Genomic DNA, 20,798 nt, shown 5'->3' on the forward strand with positions numbered 1-20,798 from the left:
ACTTGGTTTACAGGATTCTCATCTACCTATACCAACATCCCCTCTTGTTTGGACTTAGAAATTTTCAATTGAATACACGTTGACTTGACTTGGTCTACAGGATTCTCATCTACCTATACCTTCGTCCCCTCTTGTTTGGACTTAGAAATTTTCAATTGAATACACGTTGAGATGAGTTGGTCTATAGGATTCTTATCTACCTATACCAACGTCTCCTCTTGTTTGGACTTAGAAATTTTCAATTGAATACACGTTGAGATGACTTGGTCTTTAGGATTCTCATGTACCTATACCTTCGTCCCCTCTTGTTTGGACTTAGAAATTTTCAATTGAATACACGTTGAGATGACTTGGTCTATAGGATTCTTATCTACCTATACCAACGTCTCCTCTTGTTTGGACTTAGAAATTTTCAATTGAATACACGTTGAGATGACTTGGTCTTTAGGATTCTTATCTACCTATACCAACGTCTCCTCTTGTTTGGACTTAGAAATTTTCAATTGAATACACGTTGAGATGACTTGGTCTTTAGGATTCTTATCTACCTATACCAACGTCTCCTCTTGTTTGGACTTAGAAATTTTCAATTGAATACACGTTGAGATGACTTGGTCTTTAGGATTCTTATCTACCTATACCAACGTCCCCTCTTGTTTGGACTTAGAAATTTTCAATTGAATACACGTTGAGATGACTTGGTCTATAGGATTCTTATCTACCTATACCAACGTCTCCTCTTGTTTGGACTTAGAAATTTTCAATTGAATACACGTTGAGATGACTTGGTCTTTAGGATTCTTATCTACCTATACCAACGTCTCCTCTTGTTTGAACTTAGAAATTTTCAATTGAATACACGTTGAGATGACTTGGTCTTTAGGATTCTTATCTACCTATACCAACGTCCCCTCTTGTTTGGACTTAGAAATTTTCAATTGAATACACGTTGAGATGACTTGGTCTTTAGGATTCTTATCTACCTATACCAACGTCCCTTCTTATTTGGACTTAGAAATTTTCAATTGAATACACGTTGAGATGACTTGGTCTTTAGGATTCTTATCTACCTATACCAACGTCCCCTATTGTTTGGACTTAGAAATTTTCAATTGAATACACGTTGAGATGACTTGGTCTTTAGGATTCTCGTCTACCTATACCAACGTCCCCTCTTGTTTGGACTTAGAAATTTTCAATTGAATACACGTTGAGATGACTTGGTTTACAGGATTCTCATCTACCTATACCAACATCCCCTCTTGTTTGGACTTAGAAATTTTCAATTGAATACACGTTGACTTGACTTGGTCTACAGGATTCTCATCTACCTATACCTTCGTCCCCTCTTGTTTGGACTTAGAAATTTTCAATTGAATACACGTTGAGATGAGTTGGTCTATAGGATTCTTATCTACCTATACCAACGTCTCCTCTTGTTTGGACTTAGAAATTTTCAATTGAATACACGTTGAGATGACTTGGTCTTTAGGATTCTCATGTACCTATACCTTCGTCCCCTCTTGTTTGGACTTAGAAATTTTCAATTGAATACACGTTGAGATGACTTGGTCTTTAGGATTCTTATCTACCTATACCAACGTCTCCTCTTGTTTGGACTTAGAAATTTTCAATTGAATACACGTTGAGATGACTTGGTCTTTAGGATTCTTATCTACCTATACCAACGTCCCCTCTTGTTTGGACTTAGAAATTTTCAATTGAATACACGTTGAGATGACTTGGTCTATAGAATTCTTATCTACCTATATCTACGTCCCCTCTTGTTTGGACTTAGAAATTTTCAATTGAATACACGTTGAGATGACTTGGTCTTTAGGATTCTTATCTACCTATACCAACGTCCCCTCTTGTTTGAACTTAGAAATTTTCAATTGAATACACGTTGAGATGACTTGGTCTATAGGATTCTTATCTACCTATACCAACGTCCCCTCTTGTTTGGACTTAGAAATTTTCAATTGAATACACGTTGACTTGCCTTGGTCTATAGGATTCTTATCTACCTATACCAACGTCCCCTCTTGTTTGGACTTAGAAATTTTCAATTGAATACACGTTGAGATGACTTGGTCTATAGAATTCTTATCTACCTATATCTACGTCCCCTCTTGTTTGGACTTAGAAATTTTCAATTGAATACACGTTGAGATGACTTGGTCTTTAGGATTCTTATCTACCTATACCAACGTCCCCTCTTGTTTGAACTTAGAAATTTTCAATTGAATACACGTTGAGATGACTTGGTCTATAGAATTCTTATCTACCTATATCTACGTCCCCTCTTGTTTGGACTTAGAAATTTTCAATTGAATACACGTTGAGATGACTTGGTCTTTAGGATTCTTATCTACCTATACCAACGTCCCCTCTTGTTTGAACTTAGAAATTTTCAATTGAATACACGTTGAGATGACTTGGTCTATAGAATTCTTATCTACCTATATCTATGTCCCCTCTTGTTTGGACTTAGAAATTTTCAATTGAATACACGTTGAGATGACTTGGTCTATAGGATTCTCATCTACCTATATCTACGTCCCCTCTTGTTTGGACTTAGAAATTTTCTATTGAATACACGTTGAGATGACTTGGTCTATAGAATTCTTATCTACCTATATCTACGTCCCCTCTTGTTTGGACTTAGAAATTTTCAATTGAATACACGTTGAGATGACTTGGTCTATAGGATTCTTATCTACCTATATCTACGTCCCCTCTTGTTTGGACTTAGTAATTTTCAATTGAATACACGTTGAGATGACTTGGTCTATAGGATTCTTATCTACCTATATCTACGTCCCCTCTTGTTTGGACTTAGAAATTTTCAATTGAATACACGTTGACTTGCCTTGGTCTATAGGATTCTTATCTACCTATACCAACGTCCCCTCTTGTTTGGACTTTGAAATTTTCAATTGAATACACGTTGAGATGACTTGGTCTATAGGATTCTCATCTACCTATACCAACGTCCCCTCTTGTTTGGACTTAGAAATTTTCAATTGAATACATGCTGGGATGCCTTGGTCTATAGGATTCTTATGTACCTATACCAACGGCCCCTCTTGTTTGGACTTAGAAATTTTCAATTGAATACATGCTGAGATGTCTTGGTCTTTAGGATTCTCATCTACCTATATCAACGTCCCCTCTTGTTTGGACTTAGAAATTTTCAATTGAATACATGCTGAGATGACTTGGTCTTTAGGATTCTTATCTACCTATATCAACGTCCCCTCTTGTTTGGACTTAGAAATTTTCAATTGAATACACGTTGACTTGACTTGGTCTATAGGATTCTCATCTACCTATACCTTCGTCCCCTCTTGTTTGGACTTAGAAATTTTCAATTGAATACATGCTGAGATGGCTTGGTCTATAGACTTTTCATCTACCTATACCAACATCCCCTCTTGTTTGGACTTAGAAATTTTCAATTGAATACACGTTGAGATGACTTGGTCTATAGGATTCTTATCTAGGTATACCAACGTCCCCTATTGTTTGGACTTAGAAATTTTCAATTGAATACACGTTGAGATGACTTGGTCTTTAGGATTCTCATTTACCTATACCTTCGTCCCCTCTTGTTTGGACTTAGAAATTTTCAATTGAATACACGTTGAGATGACTTGGTCTACAGGATTCTTATCTACCTATACAAACGTCCCCTCTTGTTTGGACTTAGAAATTTTCAATTGAATACACGTTGAGATGACTTGGTCTACAGGATTCTTATCTACCTATACAAACGTCCCCTCTTGTTTGGACTTAGAAATTTTCAATTGAATACACGTTGAGATGACTTGGTCTGTTGGATTCTTATCTACCTATACCAACGTCCCCTCTTGTTTGGACTTAGAAATTTTCAATTGAATACACGTTGAGATGACTTGGTCTGCAGGATTCTTATCTACCTATACCAACGTCCCCTCTTGTTTGGACTTAGAAATTTTCAATTGAATACACGTTGAGATGACTTGGTCTTTAGGATTCTCATGTACCTATACCTTCGTCCCCTCTTGTTTGGACTTAGAAATTTTCAATTGAATACACGTTGAGATGACTTGGTCTACAGGATTCTTATCTACCTATACAAACGTCCCCTCTTGTTTGGACTTAGAAATTTTCAATTGAATACACGTTGAGATGACTTGGTCTGTTGGATTCTTATCTACCTATACCAACGTCCCCTCTTGTTTGGACTTAGAAATTTTCAATTGAATACACGTTGAGATGACTTGGTCTGCAGGATTCTTATCTACCTATACCAACGTCCCCTCTTGTTTGGACTTAGAAATTTTCAATTGAATACATGCTGGGATGCCTTGGTCTATAGGATTCTTATCTACCTATACCAACGTCCCTTCTTATTTGGACTTAGAAATTTTCAATTGAATACACGTTGAGATGACTTGGTCTACAGGATTCTTATCTACCTATACCAACGTCCCCTATTGTTTGGACTTAGAAATTTTCAATTGAATACACGTTGAGATGACTTGGTCTTTAGGATTCTTATCTACCTATACCAACGTCCCCTCTTGTTTGGACTTAGAAATTTTCAATTGAATACACGTTGAGATGACTTGGTTTACAGGATTCTCATCTACCTATACCAACATCCCCTCTTGTTTGGACTTAGAAATTTTCAATTGAATACACGTTGACTTGACTTGGTCTACAGGATTCTCATCTACCTATACCTTCGTCCCCTCTTGTTTGGACTTAGAAATTTTCAATTGAATACACGTTGAGATGAGTTGGTCTATAGGATTCTTATCTACCTATACCAACGTCCCCTATTGTTTGGACTTAGAAATTTTCAATTGAATACACGTTGAGATGACTTGGTCTTTAGGATTCTCGTCTACCTATACCAACGTCCCCTCTTGTTTGGACTTAGAAATTTTCAATTGAATACACGTTGAGATGACTTGGTCTATAGGATTCTCATCTACCTATATCTACGTCCCCTCTTGTTTGGACTTAGAAATTTTCTATTGAATACACGTTGAGATGACTTGGTCTATAGAATTCTTATCTACCTATATCTACGTCCCCTCTTGTTTGGACTTAGAAATTTTCAATTGAATACACGTTGAGATGACTTGGTCTATAGGATTCTTATCTACCTATATCTACGTCCCCTCTTGTTTGGACTTAGTAATTTTCAATTGAATACACGTTGAGATGACTTGGTCTATAGGATTCTTATCTACCTATATCTACGTCCCCTCTTGTTTGGACTTAGAAATTTTCAATTGAATACACGTTGACTTGCCTTGGTCTATAGGATTCTTATCTACCTATACCAACGTCCCCTCTTGTTTGGACTTTGAAATTTTCAATTGAATACACGTTGAGATGACTTGGTCTATAGGATTCTCATCTACCTATACCAACGTCCCCTCTTGTTTGGACTTAGAAATTTTCAATTGAATACATGCTGTGATGCCTTGGTCTATAGGATTCTTATGTACCTATACCAACGGCCCCTCTTGTTTGGACTTAGAAATTTTCAATTGAATACATGCTGAGATGTCTTGGTCTTTAGGATTCTCATCTACCTATATCAACGTCCCCTCTTGTTTGGACTTAGAAATTTTCAATTGAATACACGTTGACTTGACTTGGTCTATAGGATTCTCATCTACCTATACCTTCGTCCCCTCTTGTTTGGACTTAGAAATTTTCAATTGAATACATGCTGAGATGGCTTGGTCTATAGACTTTTCATCTACCTATACCAACATCCCCTCTTGTTTGGACTTAGAAATTTTCAATTGAATACACGTTGAGATGACTTGGTCTATAGGATTCTTATCTAGGTATACCAACGTCCCCTATTGTTTGGACTTAGAAATTTTCAATTGAATACACGTTGAGATGACTTGGTCTTTAGGATTCTCATTTACCTATACCTTCGTCCCCTCTTGTTTGGACTTAGAAATTTTCAATTGAATACACGTTGAGATGACTTGGTCTACAGGATTCTTATCTACCTATACAAACGTCCCCTCTTGTTTGGACTTAGAAATTTTCAATTGAATACACGTTGAGATGACTTGGTCTACAGGATTCTTATCTACCTATACAAACGTCCCCTCTTGTTTGGACTTAGAAATTTTCAATTGAATACACGTTGAGATGACTTGGTCTGTTGGATTCTTATCTACCTATACCAACGTCCCCTCTTGTTTGGACTTAGAAATTTTCAATTGAATACACGTTGAGATGACTTGGTCTGCAGGATTCTTATCTACCTATACCAACGTCCCCTCTTGTTTGGACTTAGAAATTTTCAATTGAATACACGTTGAGATGACTTGGTCTTTAGGATTCTCATGTACCTATACCTTCGTCCCCTCTTGTTTGGACTTAGAAATTTTCAATTGAATACACGTTGAGATGACTTGGTCTACAGGATTCTTATCTACCTATACAAACGTCCCCTCTTGTTTGGACTTAGAAATTTTCAATTGAATACACGTTGAGATGACTTGGTCTGTTGGATTCTTATCTACCTATACCAACGTCCCCTCTTGTTTGGACTTAGAAATTTTCAATTGAATACACGTTGAGATGACTTGGTCTGCAGGATTCTTATCTACCTATACCAACGTCCCCTCTTGTTTGGACTTAGAAATTTTCAATTGAATACATGCTGGGATGCCTTGGTCTATAGGATTCTTATCTACCTATACCAACGTCCCTTCTTATTTGGACTTAGAAATTTTCAATTGAATACACGTTGAGATGACTTGGTCTACAGGATTCTTATCTACCTATATCAACGTCCCCTATTGTTTGGACTTAGAAATTTTCAATTGAATACATGTTGAGATGACTTGGTCTACAGGATTCTTATCTACCTATATCAACGTCCCCTATTGTTTGGACTTAGAAATTTTCAATTGAATACACGTTGAGATGACTTGGTCTACAGGATTCTTATCTACCTATACCAACGTCCCCGATTGTTTGGACTTAGAAATTTTCAATTGAATACACGTTGAGATGACTTGGTCTTTAGGATTCTTATCTACCTATACCAACGTCCCCTATTGTTTGGACTTAGAAATTTTCAATTGAATACACGTTGAGATGACTTGGTCTTTAGGATTCTCGTCTACCTATACCAACGTCCCCTCTTGTTTGGACTTAGAAATTTTCAATTGAATACACGTTGAGATGACTTGGTTTACAGGATTCTCATCTACCTATACCAACATCCCCTCTTGTTTGGACTTAGAAATTTTCAATTGAATACACGTTGACTTGACTTGGTCTACAGGATTCTCATCTACCTATACCTTCGTCCCCTCTTGTTTGGACTTAGAAATTTTCAATTGAATACACGTTGAGATGAGTTGGTCTATAGGATTCTTATCTACCTATACCAACGTCTCCTCTTGTTTGGACTTAGAAATTTTCAATTGAATACACGTTGAGATGACTTGGTCTTTAGGATTCTCATGTACCTATACCTTCGTCCCCTCTTGTTTGGACTTAGAAATTTTCAATTGAATACACGTTGAGATGACTTGGTCTATAGGATTCTTATCTACCTATACCAACGTCTCCTCTTGTTTGGACTTAGAAATTTTCAATTGAATACACGTTGAGATGACTTGGTCTTTAGGATTCTTATCTACCTATACCAACGTCTCCTCTTGTTTGGACTTAGAAATTTTCAATTGAATACACGTTGAGATGACTTGGTCTTTAGGATTCTTATCTACCTATACCAACGTCTCCTCTTGTTTGGACTTAGAAATTTTCAATTGAATACACGTTGAGATGACTTGGTCTTTAGGATTCTTATCTACCTATACCAACGTCCCCTCTTGTTTGGACTTAGAAATTTTCAATTGAATACACGTTGAGATGACTTGGTCTATAGGATTCTTATCTACCTATACCAACGTCTCCTCTTGTTTGGACTTAGAAATTTTCAATTGAATACACGTTGAGATGACTTGGTCTTTAGGATTCTTATCTACCTATACCAACGTCTCCTCTTGTTTGAACTTAGAAATTTTCAATTGAATACACGTTGAGATGACTTGGTCTTTAGGATTCTTATCTACCTATACCAACGTCCCCTCTTGTTTGGACTTAGAAATTTTCAATTGAATACACGTTGAGATGACTTGGTCTTTAGGATTCTTATCTACCTATACCAACGTCCCTTCTTATTTGGACTTAGAAATTTTCAATTGAATACACGTTGAGATGACTTGGTCTTTAGGATTCTTATCTACCTATACCAACGTCCCCTATTGTTTGGACTTAGAAATTTTCAATTGAATACACGTTGAGATGACTTGGTCTTTAGGATTCTCGTCTACCTATACCAACGTCCCCTCTTGTTTGGACTTAGAAATTTTCAATTGAATACACGTTGAGATGACTTGGTTTACAGGATTCTCATCTACCTATACCAACATCCCCTCTTGTTTGGACTTAGAAATTTTCAATTGAATACACGTTGACTTGACTTGGTCTACAGGATTCTCATCTACCTATACCTTCGTCCCCTCTTGTTTGGACTTAGAAATTTTCAATTGAATACACGTTGAGATGAGTTGGTCTATAGGATTCTTATCTACCTATACCAACGTCTCCTCTTGTTTGGACTTAGAAATTTTCAATTGAATACACGTTGAGATGACTTGGTCTTTAGGATTCTCATGTACCTATACCTTCGTCCCCTCTTGTTTGGACTTAGAAATTTTCAATTGAATACACGTTGAGATGACTTGGTCTTTAGGATTCTTATCTACCTATACCAACGTCTCCTCTTGTTTGGACTTAGAAATTTTCAATTGAATACACGTTGAGATGACTTGGTCTTTAGGATTCTTATCTACCTATACCAACGTCCCCTCTTGTTTGGACTTAGAAATTTTCAATTGAATACACGTTGAGATGACTTGGTCTATAGAATTCTTATCTACCTATATCTACGTCCCCTCTTGTTTGGACTTAGAAATTTTCAATTGAATACACGTTGAGATGACTTGGTCTTTAGGATTCTTATCTACCTATACCAACGTCCCCTCTTGTTTGAACTTAGAAATTTTCAATTGAATACACGTTGAGATGACTTGGTCTATAGGATTCTTATCTACCTATACCAACGTCCCCTCTTGTTTGGACTTAGAAATTTTCAATTGAATACACGTTGACTTGCCTTGGTCTATAGGATTCTTATCTACCTATACCAACGTCCCCTCTTGTTTGGACTTAGAAATTTTCAATTGAATACACGTTGAGATGACTTGGTCTATAGAATTCTTATCTACCTATATCTACGTCCCCTCTTGTTTGGACTTAGAAATTTTCAATTGAATACACGTTGAGATGACTTGGTCTTTAGGATTCTTATCTACCTATACCAACGTCCCCTCTTGTTTGAACTTAGAAATTTTCAATTGAATACACGTTGAGATGACTTGGTCTATAGAATTCTTATCTACCTATATCTACGTCCCCTCTTGTTTGGACTTAGAAATTTTCAATTGAATACACGTTGAGATGACTTGGTCTTTAGGATTCTTATCTACCTATACCAACGTCCCCTCTTGTTTGAACTTAGAAATTTTCAATTGAATACACGTTGAGATGACTTGGTCTATAGAATTCTTATCTACCTATATCTATGTCCCCTCTTGTTTGGACTTAGAAATTTTCAATTGAATACACGTTGAGATGACTTGGTCTATAGGATTCTCATCTACCTATATCTACGTCCCCTCTTGTTTGGACTTAGAAATTTTCTATTGAATACACGTTGAGATGACTTGGTCTATAGAATTCTTATCTACCTATATCTACGTCCCCTCTTGTTTGGACTTAGAAATTTTCAATTGAATACACGTTGAGATGACTTGGTCTATAGGATTCTTATCTACCTATATCTACGTCCCCTCTTGTTTGGACTTAGTAATTTTCAATTGAATACACGTTGAGATGACTTGGTCTATAGGATTCTTATCTACCTATATCTACGTCCCCTCTTGTTTGGACTTAGAAATTTTCAATTGAATACACGTTGACTTGCCTTGGTCTATAGGATTCTTATCTACCTATACCAACGTCCCCTCTTGTTTGGACTTTGAAATTTTCAATTGAATACACGTTGAGATGACTTGGTCTATAGGATTCTCATCTACCTATACCAACGTCCCCTCTTGTTTGGACTTAGAAATTTTCAATTGAATACATGCTGGGATGCCTTGGTCTATAGGATTCTTATGTACCTATACCAACGGCCCCTCTTGTTTGGACTTAGAAATTTTCAATTGAATACATGCTGAGATGTCTTGGTCTTTAGGATTCTCATCTACCTATATCAACGTCCCCTCTTGTTTGGACTTAGAAATTTTCAATTGAATACATGCTGAGATGACTTGGTCTTTAGGATTCTTATCTACCTATATCAACGTCCCCTCTTGTTTGGACTTAGAAATTTTCAATTGAATACACGTTGACTTGACTTGGTCTATAGGATTCTCATCTACCTATACCTTCGTCCCCTCTTGTTTGGACTTAGAAATTTTCAATTGAATACATGCTGAGATGGCTTGGTCTATAGACTTTTCATCTACCTATACCAACATCCCCTCTTGTTTGGACTTAGAAATTTTCAATTGAATACACGTTGAGATGACTTGGTCTATAGGATTCTTATCTAGGTATACCAACGTCCCCTATTGTTTGGACTTAGAAATTTTCAATTGAATACACGTTGAGATGACTTGGTCTTTAGGATTCTCATTTACCTATACCTTCGTCCCCTCTTGTTTGGACTTAGAAATTTTCAATTGAATACACGTTGAGATGACTTGGTCTACAGGATTCTTATCTACCTATACAAACGTCCCCTCTTGTTTGGACTTAGAAATTTTCAATTGAATACACGTTGAGATGACTTGGTCTACAGGATTCTTATCTACCTATACAAACGTCCCCTCTTGTTTGGACTTAGAAATTTTCAATTGAATACACGTTGAGATGACTTGGTCTGTTGGATTCTTATCTACCTATACCAACGTCCCCTCTTGTTTGGACTTAGAAATTTTCAATTGAATACACGTTGAGATGACTTGGTCTGCAGGATTCTTATCTACCTATACCAACGTCCCCTCTTGTTTGGACTTAGAAATTTTCAATTGAATACACGTTGAGATGACTTGGTCTTTAGGATTCTCATGTACCTATACCTTCGTCCCCTCTTGTTTGGACTTAGAAATTTTCAATTGAATACACGTTGAGATGACTTGGTCTACAGGATTCTTATCTACCTATACAAACGTCCCCTCTTGTTTGGACTTAGAAATTTTCAATTGAATACACGTTGAGATGACTTGGTCTGTTGGATTCTTATCTACCTATACCAACGTCCCCTCTTGTTTGGACTTAGAAATTTTCAATTGAATACACGTTGAGATGACTTGGTCTGCAGGATTCTTATCTACCTATACCAACGTCCCCTCTTGTTTGGACTTAGAAATTTTCAATTGAATACATGCTGGGATGCCTTGGTCTATAGGATTCTTATCTACCTATACCAACGTCCCTTCTTATTTGGACTTAGAAATTTTCAATTGAATACACGTTGAGATGACTTGGTCTACAGGATTCTTATCTACCTATACCAACGTCCCCTATTGTTTGGACTTAGAAATTTTCAATTGAATACACGTTGAGATGACTTGGTCTTTAGGATTCTTATCTACCTATACCAACGTCCCCTCTTGTTTGGACTTAGAAATTTTCAATTGAATACACGTTGAGATGACTTGGTTTACAGGATTCTCATCTACCTATACCAACATCCCCTCTTGTTTGGACTTAGAAATTTTCAATTGAATACACGTTGACTTGACTTGGTCTACAGGATTCTCATCTACCTATACCTTCGTCCCCTCTTGTTTGGACTTAGAAATTTTCAATTGAATACACGTTGAGATGAGTTGGTCTATAGGATTCTTATCTACCTATACCAACGTCTCCTCTTGTTTGGACTTAGAAATTTTCAATTGAATACACGTTGAGATGACTTGGTCTTTAGGATTCTCATGTACCTATACCTTCGTCCCCTCTTGTTTGGACTTAGAAATTTTCAATTGAATACACGTTGAGATGACTTGGTCTATAGGATTCTTATCTACCTATACCAACGTCTCCTCTTGTTTGGACTTAGAAATTTTCAATTGAATACACGTTGAGATGACTTGGTCTTTAGGATTCTTATCTACCTATACCAACGTCTCCTCTTGTTTGGACTTAGAAATTTTCAATTGAATACACGTTGAGATGACTTGGTCTTTAGGATTCTTATCTACCTATACCAACGTCTCCTCTTGTTTGGACTTAGAAATTTTCAATTGAATACACGTTGAGATGACTTGGTCTTTAGGATTCTTATCTACCTATACCAACGTCCCCTCTTGTTTGGACTTAGAAATTTTCAATTGAATACACGTTGAGATGACTTGGTCTATAGGATTCTTATCTACCTATACCAACGTCTCCTCTTGTTTGGACTTAGAAATTTTCAATTGAATACACGTTGAGATGACTTGGTCTTTAGGATTCTTATCTACCTATACCAACGTCTCCTCTTGTTTGGACTTAGAAATTTTCAATTGAATACACGTTGAGATGACTTGGTCTTTAGGATTCTTATCTACCTATACCAACGTCCCCTCTTGTTTGGACTTAGAAATTTTCAATTGAATACACGTTGAGATGACTTGGTCTTTAGGATTCTTATCTACCTATACCAACGTCCCTTCTTATTTGGACTTAGAAATTTTCAATTGAATACACGTTGAGATGACTTGGTCTTTAGGATTCTTATCTACCTATACCAACGTCCCCTATTGTTTGGACTTAGAAATTTTCAATTGAATACACGTTGAGATGACTTGGTCTTTAGGATTCTCGTCTACCTATACCAACGTCCCCTCTTGTTTGGACTTAGAAATTTTCAATTGAATACACGTTGAGATGACTTGGTTTACAGGATTCTCATCTACCTATACCAACATCCCCTCTTGTTTGGACTTAGAAATTTTCAATTGAATACACGTTGACTTGACTTGGTCTACAGGATTCTCATCTACCTATACCTTCGTCCCCTCTTGTTTGGACTTAGAAATTTTCAATTGAATACACGTTGAGATGAGTTGGTCTATAGGATTCTTATCTACCTATACCAACGTCTCCTCTTGTTTGGACTTAGAAATTTTCAATTGAATACACGTTGAGATGACTTGGTCTTTAGGATTCTCATGTACCTATACCTTCGTCCCCTCTTGTTTGGACTTAGAAATTTTCAATTGAATACACGTTGAGATGACTTGGTCTTTAGGATTCTTATCTACCTATACCAACGTCTCCTCTTGTTTGGACTTAGAAATTTTCAATTGAATACACGTTGAGATGACTTGGTCTATAGAATTCTTATCTACCTATATCTACGTCCCCTCTTGTTTGGACTTAGAAATTTTCAATTGAATACACGTTGAGATGACTTGGTCTTTAGGATTCTTATCTACCTATACCAACGTCCCCTCTTGTTTGAACTTAGAAATTTTCAATTGAATACACGTTGAGATGACTTGGTCTATAGGATTCTTATCTACCTATACCAACGTCCCCTCTTGTTTGGACTTAGAAATTTTCAATTGAATACACGTTGACTTGCCTTGGTCTATAGGATTCTTATCTACCTATACCAACGTCCCCTCTTGTTTGGACTTAGAAATTTTCAATTGAATACACGTTGAGATGACTTGGTCTATACAATTCTTATCTACCTATATCTACGTCCCCTCTTGTTTGGACTTAGAAATTTTCAATTGAATACACGTTGAGATGACTTGGTCTTTAGGATTCTTATCTACCTATACCAACGTCCCCTCTTGTTTGAACTTAGAAATTTTCAATTGAATACACGTTGAGATGACTTGGTCTATAGAATTCTTATCTACCTATATCTACGTCCCCTCTTGTTTGGACTTAGAAATTTTCAATTGAATACACGTTGAGATGACTTGGTCTTTAGGATTCTTATCTACCTATACCAACGTCCCCTCTTGTTTGAACTCAGAAATTTTCAATTGAATACACGTTGAGATGACTTGGTCTATAGAATTCTTATCTACCTATATCTACGTCCCCTCTTGTTTGGACTTAGAAATTTTCAATTGAATACACGTTGAGATGACTTGGTCTATAGGATTCTCATCTACCTATATCTACGTCCCCTCTTGTTTGGACTTAGAAATTTTCAATTGAATACACGTTGAGATGACTTGGTCTATAGGATTCTTATCTACCTATATTTACGTCCCCTCTTGTTTGGACTTAGAAATTTTCAATTGAATACACGTTGACTTGCCTTGGTCTATAGGATTCTTATCTACCTATACCAACGTCCCCTCTTGTTTGGACTTTGAAATTTTCAATTGAATACACGTTGAGATGACTTGGTCTATAGGATTCTCATCTACCTATACCAACGTCCCCTCTTGTTTGGACTTAGAAATTTTCAATTGAATACATGCTGGGATGCCTTGGTCTATAGGATTCTTATGTACCTATACCAACGGCCCCTCTTGTTTGGACTTGGAAATTTTCAATTGAATACATGCTGAGATGTCTTGGTCTTTAGGATTCTCATCTACCTATATCAACGTCCCCTCTTGTTTGGACTTAGAAATTTTCAATTGAATACACGTTGACTTGACTTGGTCTATAGGATTCTCATCTACCTATACCTTCGTCCCCTCTTGTTTGGACTTAGAAATTTTCAATTGAATACATGCTGAGATGGCTTGGTCTATAGACTTTTCATCTACCTATACCAACATCCCCTCTTGTTTGGACTTAGAAATTTTCAATTGAATACACGTTGAGATGACTTGGTCTATAGGATTCTTATCTAGGTATACCAACGTCCCCTATTGTTTGGACTTAGAAATTTTCAATTGAATACACGTTGAGATGACTTGGTCTTTAGGATTCTCATTTACCTATACCTTCGTCCCCTCTTGTTTGGACTTAGAAATTTTCAATTGAATACACGTTGAGATGACTTGGTCTACAGGATTCTTATCTACCTATACAAACGTCCCCTCTTGTTTGGACTTAGAAATTTTCAATTGAATACACGTTGAGATGACTTGGTCTACAGGATTCTTATCTACCTATACAAACGTCCCCTCTTGTTTGGACTTAGAAATTTTCAATTGAATACACGTTGAGATGACTTGGTCTGTTGGATTCTTATCTACCTATACCAACGTCCCCTCTTGTTTGGACTTAGAAATTTTCAATTGAATACACGTTGAGATGACTTGGTCTGCAGGATTCTTATCTACCTATACCAACGTCCCCTCTTGTTTGGACTTAGAAATTTTCAATTGAATACACGTTGAGATGACTTGGTCTTTAGGATTCTCATGTACCTATACCTTCGTCCCCTCTTGTTTGGACTTAGAAATTTTCAATTGAATACACGTTGAGATGACTTGGTCTACAGGATTCTTATCTACCTATACAAACGTCCCCTCTTGTTTGGACTTAGAAATTTTCAATTGAATACACGTTGAGATGACTTGGTCTGTTGGATTCTTATCTACCTATACCAACGTCCCCTCTTGTTTGGACTTAGAAATTTTCAATTGAATACACGTTGAGATGACTTGGTCTGCAGGATTCTTATCTACCTATACCAACGTCCCCTCTTGTTTGGACTTAGAAATTTTCAATTGAATACATGCTGGGATGCCTTGGTCTATAGCATTCTTATCTACCTATACCAACGTCCCTTCTTATTTGGACTTAGAAATTTTCAATTGAATACACGTTGAGATGACTTGGTCTACAGGATTCTTATCTACCTATACCAACGTCCCCTATTGTTTGGACTTAGAAATTTTCAATTGAATACACGTTGAGATGACTTGGTCTTTAGGATTCTTATCTACCTATACCAACGTCCCCTATTGTTTGGACTTAGAAATTTTCAATTGAATACACGTTGAGATGACTTGGTCTTTAGGATTCTCGTCTACCTATACCAACGTCCCCTCTTGTTTGGACTTAGAAATTTTCAATTGAATACACGTTGAGATGACTTGGTTTACAGGATTCTCATCTACCTATACCAACATCCCCTCTTGTTTGGACTTAGAAATTTTCAATTGAATACACGTTGACTTGACTTGGTCTACAGGATTCTCATCTACCTATACCTTCGTCCCCTCTTGTTTGGACTTAGAAATTTTCAATTGAATACACGTTGAGATGAGTTGGTCTATAGGATTCTTATCTACCTATACCAACGTCTCCTCTTGTTTGGACTTAGAAATTTTCAATTGAATACACGTTGAGATGACTTGGTCTATAGGATTCTTATCTACCTATACCAACGTCCCCTCTTGTTTGGACTTAGAAATTTTCAATTGAATACACGTTGAGATGACTTGGTCTTTAGGATTGTTATCTTCCTATACCAACGTCCCCTCTTGTTTGGACTTAGAAATTTTCAATTGAATACACGTTGAGATGACTTGGTCTATAGGATTCTTATCTACCTATACCAACGTCCCCTCTTGTTTGGACTTAGAAATTTTCAATTGAATACACGTTGAGATGACTTGGTCTTTAGGATTCTTATCTACCTATACCAACGTCCCCTCTTGTTTGGACTTAGAAATTTTCAATTGAATACACGTTGAGATGACTTGGTCTATAGGATTCTTATCTACCTATACCAACGTCTCCTCTTGTTTGGACTTAGAAATTTTCAATTGAATACACGTTGAGATGACTTGGTCATTAGGATTCTCATCTACCTATACCTACGTCCCCTCTTGTTTGGACTTAGAAATTTTCAATTGAATACACGTTGAGATGACTTGGTCATTAGGATTCTTATCTACCTATACCAACGTCCCCTCTTGTTTGGACTTAGAAATTTTCAATTGAATACACGTTGAGATGACTTGGTCATTAGGATTCTTATCTACCTATACCAACGTCCCCTCTTGTTTGGACTTAGAAATTTTCAATTGAATACACGTTGAGATGACTTGGTCTTTAGGATTCTTATCTACCTATACCAACGTCCCCTCTTGTTTGGACTTAGAAATTTTCAATTGAATACACGTTGAGATGACTTGGTCATTAGGATTCTTATCTACCTATACCAACGACCCCTCTTGTTTGGACTTAGAAATTTTCAATTGAATACACGTTGAGATGACTTGGTCTATAGGATTCTTATCTACCTATACCAACGTCCCCTCTTGTTTGGACTTAGAAATTTTCAATTGAATACACGTTGAGATGACTTGGTCTTTAGGATTCTTATCTACCTATACCAACGTCCCCTCTTGTTTGGACTTAGAAATTTTCAATTGAATACACGTTGAGATGACTTGGTCATTAGGATTCTTATCTACCTATACCAACGACCCCTCTTGTTTGGACTTAGAAATTTTCAATTGAATACACGTTGAGATGACTTGGTCATTAGGATTCTCATCTACCTATACCAACGTCCCCTCTTGTTTGGACTTAGAAATTTTCAATTGAATACACGTTGAGATGACTTGGTCTATAGGATTCTTATCTACCTATACCAACGTCCCCTCTTGTTTGGACTTAGAAATTTTCAATTGAATACACGTTGAGATGACTTGGTCTATAGGATTCTTATCTACCTATACCAACGTCCCCTCTTGTTTGGACTTAGAAATTTTCAATTGAATACACGTTGAGATGACTTGGTCTATAGGATTCTCATCTACCTATACCAACGTCCCCTCTTGTTTGGACTTAGAAATTTTCAATTGAATACACGTTGAGATGACTTGGTCTTTAGGATTGTTATCTACCTATACCAACGTCCCCTCTTGTTTGGACTTAGAAATTTTCAATTGAATACACGTTGAGATGACTTGGTCATTAGGATTCTTATCTACCTATACCAACGTCCCCTCTTGTTTGGACTTAGAAATTTTCAATTGAATACACGTTGAGATGACTTGGTCTATAGGATTCTTATCTACCTATACCAACGTCCCCTCTTGTTTGGACTTAGAAATTTTCAATTGAATACACGTTGAGATGACTTGGTCTATAGGATTCTTATCTACCTATACCAACGTCCCCTCTTGTTTGGACTTAGAAATTTTCAATTGAATACACGTTGAGATGACTTGGTCTATAGGATTCTCATCTACCTATACCAACGTCCCCTCTTGTTTGGACTTAGAAATTTTCAATTGAATACACGTTGAGATGACTTGGTCTTTAGGATTGTTATCTACCTATACCAACGTCCCCTCTTGTTTGGACTTAGAAATTTTCAATTGAATACACGTTGAGATGACTTGGTCATTAGGATTCTTATCTACCTATACCAACGTCCCCTCTTGTTTGGACTTAGAAATTTTCAATTGAATACACGTTGAGATGACTTGGTCTATAGGATTCTTATCTACCTATACCAACGTCCCCTCTTGTTTGGACTTAGAAATTTTCAATTGAATACACGTTGAGATGACTTGGTCTATAGGATTCTTATCTACCTATACCAACGTCCCCTCTTGTTTGGACTTAGAAATTTTCAATTGAATACACGTTGAGATGACTTGGTCTATAGGATTCTCATCTACCTATACCAACGTCCCCTCTTGTTTGGACTTAGAAATTTTCAATTGAATACACGTTGAGATGACTTGGTCTTTAGGATTGTTATCTTCCTATACCAACGTCCCCTCTTGTTTGGACTTAGAAATTTTCAATTGAATACACGTTGAGATGACTTGGTCATTAGGATTCTTATCTACCTATACCAACGTCCCCTCTTGTTTGGACTTAGAAATTTTCAATTGAATACACGTTGAGATGACTTGGTCTATAGGATTCTCATCTACCTATACCAACGTCCCCTCTTGTTTGGACTTAGAAATTTTCAATTGAATACACGTTGAGATGACTTGGTCTTTAGGATTGTTATCTACCTATACCAACGTCCCCTCTTGTTTGGACTTAGAAATTTTCAATTGAATACACGTTGAGATGACTTGGTCATTAGGATTCTTATCTACCTATACCAACGTCCCCTCTTGTTTGGACTTAGAAATTTTCAATTGAATACACGTTGAGATGACTTGGTCTATAGGATTCTTATCTACGTATACCAACGTCCCCTCTTGTTTGGACTTAGAAATTTTCAATTGAATACACGTTGAGATGACTTGGTCATTAGGATTCTTATCTACCTATACCAACGTCCCCTCTTGTTTGGACTTAGAAATTTTCAATTGAATACACGTTGAGATGACTTGGTCTATAGGATCCTTATCTACCTATACCAACGTCCCCTCTTGTTTGGACTTAGAAATTTTCAATTGAATACACGTTGAGATGACTTGGTCTATAGGATTCTCATCTACCTATACCAACGTCCCCTCTTGTTTGGACTTAGAAATTTTCAATTGAATACACGTTGAGATGACTTGGTCTTTAGGATTGTTATCTACCTATACCAACGTCCCCTCTTGTTTGGACTTAGAAATTTTCAATTGAATACACGTTGAGATGACTTGGTCATTAGGATTCTTATCTACCTATACCAACGTCCCCTCTTGTTTGGACTTAGAAATTTTCAATTGAATACACGTTGAGATGACTTGGTCTATAGGATTCTTATCTACCTATACCAACGTCCCCTCTTGTTTGGACTTAGAAATTTTCAATTGAATACACGTTGAGATGACTTGGTCTTTAGGATTCTTATCTACCTATACCAACGTCCCCTCTTGTTTGGACTTAGAAATTTTCAATTGAATACACGTTGAGATGACTTGGTCTTTAGGATTCTTATCTACCTATACCAACGACCCCTCTTGTTTGGACTTAGAAATTTTCAATTGAATACACGTTGAGATGACTTGGTCATTAGGATTCTCATCTACCTATACCAACGTCCCCTCTTGTTTGGACTTAGAAATTTTCAATTGAATACACGTTGAGATGACTTGGTCTATAGGATTCTTATCTACCTATACCAACGTCCCCTCTTGTTTGGACTTAGAAATTTTCAATTGAATACACGTTGAGATGACTTGGTCATTAGGATTCTCATCTACCTATACCTACGTCCCCTCTTGTTTGGACTTAGAAATTTTCAATTGAATACACGTTGAGATGACTTGGTCATTAGGATTCTCATCTACCTATACCTACGTCCCCTCTTGTTTGGACTTAGAAATGTTCAATTGAATACACGTTGAGATGACTTGGTCTATAGAATTCTCATCTACCTATACCTACGTCCCCTCTTGTTTGGACTTAGAAATTTTCAATTGAATACACGTTGAGATGACTTGGTCATTAGGATTCTCATCTACCTATACCTACGTCCCCTCTTGTTTTGACTTAGAAATTTTCAGTTGAATACACGTTGAGATGACTTGGTCATTAGGATTCTCATCTACCTATACCTACGTCCCCTCTTGTTTGGACTTAGAAATGTTCAATTGAATACACGTTGAGATGACTTGGTCTATAGGATTCTCATCTACCTATACCAACGTCCCCTCTTGTTTGGACTTAGAAATTTTCAATTGAATACACGTTGAGATGACTTGGTCATTAGGATTCTCATCTACCTATACCCACGTCCCCTCTTGTTTGGACTTAGAAATTTTCAATTGAATACACGTTGAGATGACTTG

Source organism: Euprymna scolopes, chromosome 46 (genome assembly GCF_053919585.1).
Source record: "Euprymna scolopes isolate OS-2025 chromosome 46, ASM5391958v1, whole genome shotgun sequence".
NCBI classification, from domain to species: Eukaryota; Metazoa; Mollusca; class Cephalopoda; order Sepiida; family Sepiolidae; genus Euprymna; species Euprymna scolopes.